An 11,236-nucleotide genomic window follows, 5' to 3' on the forward strand; every position below is an offset into this window, starting at 1 on the left:
CACATCAAACACGTCTCGAAGATGCTGCACATGATCAGCTTTCCTCTTACTTTTGACCACCATATCATCAATGTAAGCTTCCACTGTCTTTCCCTATTTGTTCCTTAAAAATCTTGCTAATAAGTCTTTGGTAAGTTGCTCCGGCGTTCTTCAGTCCGAATGACATAACTTTGTAGCAATACGTCCTGCGTTCGGTAACGAGAGAAGTTTTTTCTTCATCAGCGGGGTCCATGGGGATCTGATTATAACCTGAATAAGCATCTAAAAAGGTCAAGCGTTCATATCCAGTAGTTGCATCCACCATCTGATCAATCTTTGGCAGTAGGAAGCTATCCTTCGGACAGGCTTTGTTTAAATTGGTAAAATCAATGCATACGCGCCATTTCCCATTTTTCTTCTGCACAACAACTACATTCGATAGCCAATCAGGTTAGTACATTTCTCTTACAAACCCCGCATCAAGCAGCTTGTCAACCTCCTCGGCAATAATTTGGTTGCGCTCGGGGGCAAACCACCGCTACTTCTGCTTTACAGGTTTTGCATTGGGGTTAACGTTCAAGGAGTGACAAGATACAGAAGGATCGATCCCTGGCATGTCTAGGTGACTCCATGCAAACACATCTGCGTTTTGAGACAAAAAATCAACTAATTCCTGCTTTTCCTCCTCAACGAGTCGTTCCCCCACTCTGGTTGTCCGTTCCGGTCGGAACTGATCGATCTGCACATCAAACAGGGGTTCTTCAGTCAAGCCTACTAGTTCCTCCTCCCCACTCTGCTTGGAGGGAGGCTCCTGTAATTGCTATCTCGGACTTGCTGAACGAATGGGAGTTTTCCCCTTTCCAGCATGTTTCAGCGTTACAGAGTAACATTCTTTAGCTGCAACCTGGTCTCCATGAATGTCAATCACTTTGGTTCCGTCTGGCCCCAGGCATCTCATTACCTGATGCAGAGTGGAAGGAACACCTTGAACTCTGTGGATCCACCCTCTGCCCATCAGAAGATTGTAAGAGGGATGAATTTCAACAACCACAAAAGTTTCCATCAAAACCCTCTCGGCAGCATGTACCGCTACCTCCACCGTGCCGACGGGCTCCACTCGTTTTCCATCAAACCCTAATAGTGGATTCCCGGTGGATTTCAGCCGATCCTGTTTGATCTCGAGCCGATCAAATGTATCTCTTGGCATGATGTTCGCACTACTTCCAGGGTCAATTAGAACTCTGCGCACCAAGCATTTGGCCACTGTCAAACTTACGACCAGCGGGTCCTCATGAGGGATCTGAATACGCAACAAGTCTGTTACGTCAAACTTTATCTGCGTTGATGCGCTCTATTGGTGCAGAGTGTTTACACTGCCTATCCTTCTCTTCATCCATGCCTGGCGAAGGCGTGTTCGAAGCAGTTCATCTGATTCCTCGGCAGGTTCTGGCCGACCGTGAATTGCATTAATTACACGAACTGGTTGCGTGTTGTGAGAATTCGACTTCTGATTCTTCTTCACGTGCTCCATTGGTCGGTTCTGCTCCACCGCTGGTCCTTGAATATAACTTGCGAACTCCCTCTGGCTATCAGCATCTCTACCTGTCTCCTTAGGTTCCTGCATTCGTTAGTCTGGTGGCCAAAATCAGAATGAAATGCACAATGCTTAGACTGATCCCTCTGTTCGAGAGGTTGTCTGATTGGTAAAGGAGGTCGGAACTTATCTTTATTTTCTTGGTACAGTCTCGCTAGGGTAACTTTCAATGGAGTAACCAACTCTTCCTCTCTGGGCCTCTTCTCTGATTTCCACGAGGAGCGTTGCGGCTGAACCTGTTTTTGCCTGATTTTTGCTTTGGTCTTTTCTTCCGTGGATATGACGGATGTCTTCCGAGCGTTTGCCGCCTCTTCTTCTTCTAAGCGCACAAATCCATCGGCTCTTTCGTTAAGTTCATCCATAGTCTTCGACGTGTTCACCACCAAGCTTGTGTGGAATGGAGTGCCACGATTCATGGCCAGTATAAATGCTTGAACTGCCGTTGAAGGGTGACATTCAACAACCATGCTCTTGGTAAGGTTAAACCTGGTTAGGAAAGCCTGGAGACGTTCATTAGCATGTTGCTTCATTGTGAATAGGCTCGAAATATCTTTCGCTGGACGCTTGTTTCCATAGTATTGGCTTATGAACCGATCACACAAGCTTCGGAAACTATCCACCGAACCCCTCGGCAGGTTCTTGAACCAATTCAGAGCTGGTCCGGCCAGACTCGTAGGAAAGCACTTGCACATCAAAGAGTCATTCTCAGTGTTTAGAGCCATTTTCAACTGGATGTGATACACGTGATCGGTCGGATCAGTCGTTCCGTCGAACAGAATGAAAACGGGCATAGAAAATTTCCTCGGACTCGAAGCATTCAGAATCTCATCGGTGAACGGTGAATCAACCGTTCGAGCTGCTGAACGGAGTGCTTCATTTTCCCTCTGGAACCCCGCAGCTGCTCTCTGGTCAACTGATCTCCTCTCTGAGCTGTAATAGTCAAACGTCGTCATGGAAGTCCGATAGGTCGGATCGAATGACCTGTCCTCAACAAAGTCTTTGCGCCATGGAGGCATAGTTTTGTGACGATTCAACTCTGTTGCTTCACCTCGGCTGAGCGTTTCTTGATGTGGATCAAGAGTCATTGCTTCGTTTTGCCTGTTCTGCTCACGCCGTGGATCTATGTGAGTTGATCCTTCTCGATCATCAATACGACGAAGATTTGGCGGCAAACCGTCTCGCCGGATTTCCTCGCGATGAGGATCTACTAGATTGTTTCCAACCTCCTCACCGTGATGTGCTGCATCGGTACGTGCACCTTCTTCTCCTACCGGGAGTGGTCGTAGGAGCTTCTTGACGCTGCATTTCAGTCCTTAGATCCGCATTTTCTCTCCAGAGAGCTTCGATCATGTTCATCAACTCATCAAGTTTCACTTGCTGGACGTTCTCAACCGTATTGGAGTTGTCACCCCCTATCATGATTCCGGATCGAAGCAAAGGCATGAATTACGAACTCCGAAACAGATCTAAGCGTCACCGATGCAAACTCCGTTAGATCTGGGCTTATCTTCACCGAATCGTGATCACTGTTTGCTAGATCTGAACTTTTCTAGCTTTGAACTCACCGGATCTGACTGCAATTGAGCAAATCACAATTGCGTCGTTCCGAAGCAAATGCCTCAAAATCCACAATAAGCAAGAATTCTCTCTGAACAGACTACAATCTCACTGATCTGGATTCAACTTCTAGAAATCACACTGTGTACTCACAAACTCAACTGAACTAATATGGTACTGATCGGGCTCGAATTGATCTTCGTCCTCGATTCCCACAGACGGCACCAATTGAAGATGCAAGAATTCATTTCTTCTTTCTCTCTTTAGAATTCTTATCCTTCAATAGAATCCAGAAAAATTTCCTTTCTTTTCCATCTGTAATGGTCTATTTATAGGCCATTACCATTATTGTTCTTAACTGATTACATTGGGCCTATATTCAAAAGTTTTCCTCCTTCTAGGCTTGATCTTCCAATGGGCTTGATCTTCCTCGGTGGATCCCCCAGGTTCGGCCCATTCCGGGGCGCTTTGGCATGGATCCTACTTCAATCGTTCGACCCGATCCCGATCCAGCAAACTATATCCGGCCCATGCCATTTGCTGCATCCTCAATAGCGCATCCTCAGAAGATTTCAATACACTACATGGAGTGCCGGTTGTAAAACTTTCTTTGCTAATGGATGTAGTATTTGTAATGCATCACAAAATAGTAAACGCAGAAAGATCTTAAGAAAATGTTAGTTAATCTTGATCGTTCACGTAGAGCAACCTCAGGGCATAGATCCAGCCCAAAAGCAAAAAAGGAAAACTGTGCTATTCTCAGTATCCTTATCTTTGTCGTTATGTCCTTTAAAAACACATCTACATTGTGGATTGAAACCCAATAAGTGAAATCATCTATGAGCATAGAGAGAAGAATAGTAACTTTGATTTTCACATTATCTTCTTTTTTTCCTAAATGGTGGAAAATTTATTGATACAAAAAAAAAATAAAAAATTAAAAAAGGGTAGATGATACTTAAATGAGAGGATCTATTCACCACTGCTATCTGTAGCAGACATCACCTGAAATACTTCCCTTGGTAGTTCTTCACCACAAAATGAGCAAATAGATCCATGAGCACTTGACTTTCCAAAAACTTATAGTGCAAGACATGTAATTCTAAATTCCACTACAAGAAGTAACCACCGAGCTATTCATTCTGAAAGAGCCAGTCTTGACAGATAATTTAATGGATCATACATGACTAAGAAATGAACAGTACACACAAGGTCATAGTGTCTAGAACTTTTGCGTGGCAAAGGCCAAAGCAAGCCAATGTTTATTTGTGTGAGTTTCACATCTCGCACAACCATCTTATGGAATAGATATGCTCTTCCTATTCAACCTCGTAGAGCCAACAAGGCTCAAATGAGCAAAGGCACATTAGGTTGAGGTGCCATTATGGTCGAGGGAGAGTGATGGAGATTCTCATGAGCCGTGTGGTCTACGCAAATACTATAGGCATAGACGTAGAGGAGAATTTAGGATTTATTTTATTTTAAAATTTTACCCTCCTTATTTATTTAGGGTTTGATTTTTGGTATTAGAAATTTATTAGGATTCTATTGTTGTTCTTATATATAAGTGATTTTCTTTTTTTCCTAATTGATACTCACACACACGTCTCTTCTGAGACTTGAACCCCTGACCTCCCTTTGGGAAGTTAGAGGCCGATACCGTTAGGCCACTGGCCCGTTGGTTGATTATAGTGATTTTCTCCCTCCTCTTTCTCCTACCTCTTCTCTCTTCTCTTCTCTCTCATTCTCTCTCTCCAACATCAATTTTGGAATCGAAGCACTCCCCACTCGTCCTGCATCGGTTTTGGTATCAGAGCAAATCCAAGTTAAACCCATACGTATTGTTCTTCAACAATCCACCCACAACCTTCATTTTTCATCCACAAGACCCTAAATCCTAGTTGTTCCCACGAAGCCTAAACCCTAGTAGTCCCCAAACAAACACTTAACCCCTTGTAGCAAAACCCAAGCCAACCAAAACCCTAGCCACACAGCCCGAACCCCAAGCCACAGGCCTCATCACCAAGCCTTTAGGACCTTGAGGTAACTTCAACTCAAAGAAAATTGAGTGCTAAACATGCAAAATGGGTCGCTTTTATGCAAGAGTATACTTTTGTGCTCAATCACCGCAATGGGTCAAAAAAAATAAGCCAGTCAACGCTCTAAGGTGAGTAGTAGTTTTTCTTCAAGCTATGAGTGTTAGTGTTGTAGGCTTTTAAAGAATGAAGGATGAGTGTTCCACTTGTACTGATTTTGGTGAGATACTTTAAGAGGTTCAAAATGGTAAACATAGTGATTATGTCGACTTTATGATTAGAGAAGGTTACTTTTTCTAAGGCTCTAAGCTGTGCATTCCTTGCACATTAATTATAGAATTCTTAGTTTGAGAAGTACATTCTAGAGCAATTGTTGGTCATTTTGGAATAGATAAGATAGTTTCTCTAGTAGAGGACAAATTTTATTGGGTATCTTTAAAAGATGATGTTGCTAGAGTTCTTTGTGTTAGTTATAAAAATCTAGGAAGAGGAACATGGGATTCTACACCCCTTTGCCAGTCCCGCACACACCGTGGAAAGTTCTTAGCATGGACTTTGTCCTAGGGTTGCCCAAGATTACCAGATGACATGATTCTATTCTAGTTGTTTTAGATAGGGTTTCTAAGATGGCCCATTTTATTCCTTGTAGCAAGACAACGGATGCCTCGCATGTGGCTAATTTTTTCTTTAGGGAAATTATTAGGCTGCATGGATTACCAACTTCCATTGTGACTGATAGGGACATCGAGTTTGTGAGTTCCTTTTAGAAGAGAGAATATTTATATTCAGGAATTAGACCTTGATATGTGATTTAGGTATTCTAGATAACAGACCTATAAGACTAGTTGTGATAACAAAGCTGCCATTAGCATTGCGCATAATCCAGTCTAACATGATAGAACAAAGCTTACTGAGATTAACAGACACTTTATCAAGAAGTTAAATATTGAGCATGCCCTTAGCGAAGTCAAAGGAACAACTAGCCGATATGTTCACTAAGGGTTTGAATAGTAATTTCTTCCATTCTATTGTAGGCAAGTTAGGTATGAGAGATATCTATACACCAACTTGAGAGAGAGTGACGCATTGTGCGGGAATATTCTTGTAACGCGTGGTATTATTGTAATTCTTGCTTATCATTAATATAAATATTTAAGTGAAGAGATGTCAAAAACATTCTACAACTCTTCATACATTCTTTGTCATTCATTCGTTCTCTTCTTCAAACCCTAATCGTCGAAAACCTAAATCAAAATCAATATTGTATGTAAACTACAACATCTATCAAAACACTTCCCTAAGGTTGGCAATATGAGTATTTCCTTCACAAGATTTTACCACGAGGTCAACCACATAGTCGCTGAGGTATTGATGGAATGCTCCATGGTAAATCACATCATGGTGTGTTGGTATGTTGCTCCTGTGTTCATGAGACCAAAATGCATTACAATATAATAGAAATTTTTCAAGTGACATTTATAATGTTTTCTTCTCTACATCTTTTCTTTTCTTTTTTTGATAATTAAGACAATTCATAAAAATAAAAAATAAAAAATAAGATGTAGAGAAGAAAACATTATAAATATCACTACATCTTATGCTGCCTTTTTTATTTGATTATAGCAGTTGCAATCGTCCATAAATCATAACATTTGATGTCATGACGTTGCATCTACCAGTGCATCAATGATGGGTAACTGCATTTCGAGCAAGCCTTGTTCAGATTTTTGAAGGCTGCACAGCTTGGATTTGTGCATTCTTCTTTAAAGGTCTATATTCACTAGTCCAACTGGGTAATAAAATGGCTTGATCGTCAAGGTGTATTGATGCCTATAATATCTAAGAGTTCGTCAAAAGAATCAAAGAAATTTACTTATGTGGGTTTCATGTTGAGCGCAATGTTTCTCAAAGCAAAGTATTGGCAGGTTCAAGTCTGTACCTTCTACCATTAACTATTAGGGAGGGTATTTACAGTCAAGGAAAAACAAGACAGTGCTCATGTCGGCACAGTGGTCTACTCTAATAAGCCCAGGAGATGCCTCCATGTGCACAAGCATCAAGCAATTTACGCCCCCTTGAGTTTTGCTCCTAACTCAAGTTACATATGATGTCTTATCATAATGCCTTCTATGGTCTTCAAAGTTTTAGGAGACATCCATTAAGGACGAGGCTTGTTTGTAGGGAAGAATGCCTTGCAATATATATATATATATATAAGTCAACTCCATGGCTTATCTGTGGGGAAAAAGTTCTCATAATATATATAATTAGGGGGCCTGTTGGTGATCATGTGCAAAAGGATAACCATGCACAGACCTCAAAGAAAAGATAGAATGCTTTCTCAAGAAGGTGACTCCAATAAGAGTTTCATCAAGAAAGCAACTTCAATAATGGCTATTTCAAGAAGGTGATTTCGATGATCATGACTTCAAAATCAGCAACGCATCTGATCAGCATAACTAAGCCGAAATCCTATAACCCAACTATTAATTATTTCAAGAAAGACTAAATAACAAGTGCGGATATGTCAATTAAAGTCTAAAAAGTCTTAGGGTAGTATTACTATCCTTATCTTGACCACCAAGTTCGTAATGTCTAAATTTGAGCATGTGAAAAGATCACTGACACAGACTATCCATTAACTACTTTATTGTTATCAAATGCCAAGTGTAGTATAAGGTCATATCAGTCATTAATGTGCTACCTGAAATTCACTTAGTATGAAAGTGAAAGGTCATAGAAATTCACTTTAAAGTGCATCAAAATTCACATTTAAAGTGTATAAAGGTTCACACTCTTAGGACCCATATAAGATTATCAACAGTAAAACAATTAACCAAAAACCAACCTTGCATCATGTTGGGCCCGCGAACCCATATTTCCCCCAACTGATTTGGTGGAAGAGGCTTCAGTGTATCTACACTAACTATTTGGGACTCCACTCCTGGAACAATTGTTCCTGTTGAACCAGAATGTCTAGGACCAATATTCATATTTTCCACTGACACAATTCCACAAGTCTCCGTCATACCAAAGCCCTGAAATCACAAAAGTGCTTTGTAAATGTGAAGACAATTTCCCACTTTTCATGAATTGCGCCCAAGGCTTGTGAATGGTCTATTGCCTATTTGAAGGCTTACAAAATCTACTATTCACATCACTGCAACATAACATGCCATTGATGATTGACTATGACTCACCAAAATTGAAACTTATATGCAGTCAATTTCATTATACCATGATGTCAAACGCCATTGACACCAGGAGTTCCATGCATGTATGCAATAATTCAACTGTTCCTGAAAAAAGTAAATACCGCACTCACCCAAATTTGGAAGTAATGCACTTTTCTTTTCATGGGAAAAAATAAACCAATCTTCATGAGGACTTTGATTCCCAAGCAGGTTAGGATATAGTAATTACAAGCGACGTTTTCAAATGGCCGTGTTGTGGTGCTTGTGAATGCAAGAGGTCAGATCAAAGTATATTCCACACCTACATAAGCATTTTTTGGAGTTGTATAAGTCATTCCCAAAGGAGGCAAGATACATTATACTTCTCCTCAAATTTTTATTCTTTCAGTAATGCAAACTAAAGGGTAGAGGGTTCTCTAAGTTCAAATAAGTTGACTACTTTGTTATGGGTATCGTGTATACTTATTTCACATACAAGGAACACATCTAAAACAAAAGGCAAGCCTCAGAGGCCCAAGGTTTTTGCCTCATAAATACCTGACATGATAAGGATTTTGCCTCTATGCCGCATTATATACATTATAATTAGCATTTCACATTTTCATGCTTGAATTGGACCACATATAGTGTTTTGAGTTTCCATAGAAGTACCTGACAGACCACAGCCTGAGGGAAATTCTTTGCGCAGTCCTCCATCAAATCTTTACGCAAAGGTGCTGCACCTGAGCCAATTTGCCTCAACGACGACAAATCGTACTTCTTTACTACACTCGTCTGCTTAGCCAAAGCAAGTATGATTGGGGGCACAACCCAGAAATGAGTCACCCTGTACTTCTCAATAGATCTCAAAATCATCTCAAGATCGAACTTTGCCATTGACACAACTGCATTGCCCCTTTGCAGCTGCGATTACAATATAACCGAAAGTCCAAACACGTGAAACATGGGAATAACACACAGGAACACATTATGCATCTCGCCCGCCAGCTCTTGATCAGCAGTCACCAATAGAGCTGCTGCAATAAAATTACGATGGCTCAATACCACACCCTTACTAGTACCAGTGGTGCCTGATGAGTACAACAGAGCAGCTGTGTCAGATTGTTTGATGGAAGCTTCAGGAAAATTGGACACCGACCCAACATTCCTAATTAACCCGGTAAAAGATATAAGTCTTGAATTTGTTGAGTACTTGAGCTTTGGAGATGGTTCAGAATCTAAGATCACAGCTGGTATACCAAACCCTTTAAGCTTTTCCCATAAGTCAGCAACAGTTATAACCAGCTTTGGATTGCAATCTTTGATTTGTTTGGAAAGCTCTGAAACTGTATATATTGGGTTCACGGTCGTTGCAATGGCACCGATAGCGATAATTCCCAAGAAACAGATGGGGAATCGGATTGAATTGGGGGCGAAAATGAGTACAACGTCGTTTTTCTTGATACCCAGTTGGAGTAATCCGTGAGAGACCTTAGAAACCGTGGATTTGAACTGGGTAAAGGTTAAGGTTTCACCGGTGTCAGCGTCGATGAGGGCGGGTTTTTCCGGGAAAGAAGAGGAGTTTCGGAAGAGGAATGAGACCATAGAGAGACTGGGGTCTCTGGGGAGGACAAGAGGAGGCCTCAGAGATCTGAATATGCCGTCCCGGCCATACCCTGATTTTTCCATGGCGTTTGTTTTGATTTCAATTCCCAAGAGGAAGATGATGAAGAACCTTGGAAACCGAGATAGATATTTGTGAGGTCCACAGAGAATCTACCAACTGTATGAATATGTATATATAGTTATATACTCCGTATATAATTATATATAGTTAATTTAATAATAGGGAAATTACACTCTTGTGTTTATTACTTTAATCTCAACTTTGGTGCATATGCTCAACGAATGAGTTACACCTCTGGGATATGTTCTAACTTTAAGGAGATCCTTCCACGTTTGCAAAAATTTAGTCAGACCCTCTATTTTTTCTTATACACATTCGTCACCCCCTTCAGTCAACAGTCAAAGCTGGTCAGACTTACTATTTGTCGACATTAGCCAAAAAGGAGCTTTTAATGCCCAGATTGCCCCTAAACGGTTCTATTTGGCTACAAACATTAACGATTATATTTGGTTTCAAGTTATAAAGTAACTTAAATGTCCAAATTGCCTATGAAGTCCATGTTAATGTCCAAATTGCCCCTCAACTCTCCAACGGTCATGTTTGGCTTTTATAAATAGGAGATAACTAGGCACAATGTTTGGCACTTCATCTCTTCCTTTCTTATATTCTCCTATTTATAGTGATGTCTCAATCAAGCGTAAATAGTCGTGAAGGTAGAGGCAGAGGCTATATACAGTATATGAACAAGATTTGTCACTATGGGGATTTTGCTATAGTGAAGGTTACAGTGAATGACAAAAATCACAACAAAGGAAGGTTATATTATACTTGTGAAAATCAAACATGTAGTTTTTGGGAATAGTGTAACCTTATAGATGGTTCTATTGTTGTTGTTGTTACTAATGTTGGTGCTGCTGAGGAGTATTCACCTGCAAATCAACTTCTGCTTGAGGTTGTTGCTGAATTGAGGTTGCAGAGACAAGTTATGAATTCAAGGTTACAAGTTGTTGAAACAGCTATTTTGTATTTGTTTGCTTCTGCTTATCTGATTTTGCTATTTATTTCAAATAAAATGATACAATAAATATTGACCTATATTGAATACATTTATCATAGAAAGTATCATTAATTTATTACCACTGCACATGCATTACAACCACAAAGCAAACATCACTATTACTGAGATCCTAAAACCATTAAAACATTCTGAATTGGTTAATATTTAACCAATGTCACCCACAACTTACAAGTTTCAAGTTTCAAACAAAGC

At 40.5% G+C, this 11,236-nt stretch overlaps 1 pseudogene; it reads right to left on the reverse strand.

The window, feature by feature from the left end:
- Positions 1 to 10,111, reverse strand: part of LOC132303384 (probable CoA ligase CCL7) — a 39,126-nt pseudogene extending 29,015 nt beyond the window's left edge.
- Between the last annotated feature and the right edge of the window lie 1,125 nt (positions 10,112 to 11,236).

The sequence above is a fragment of the Cornus florida genome, unplaced genomic scaffold, assembly GCF_030987335.1.
Source record: "Cornus florida cultivar Cherokee Brave unplaced genomic scaffold, ASM3098733v1 CherokeeBrave_3.0.0_Hap2_Chr04, whole genome shotgun sequence".
Classification (NCBI taxonomy): Eukaryota; Viridiplantae; Streptophyta; class Magnoliopsida; order Cornales; family Cornaceae; genus Cornus; species Cornus florida.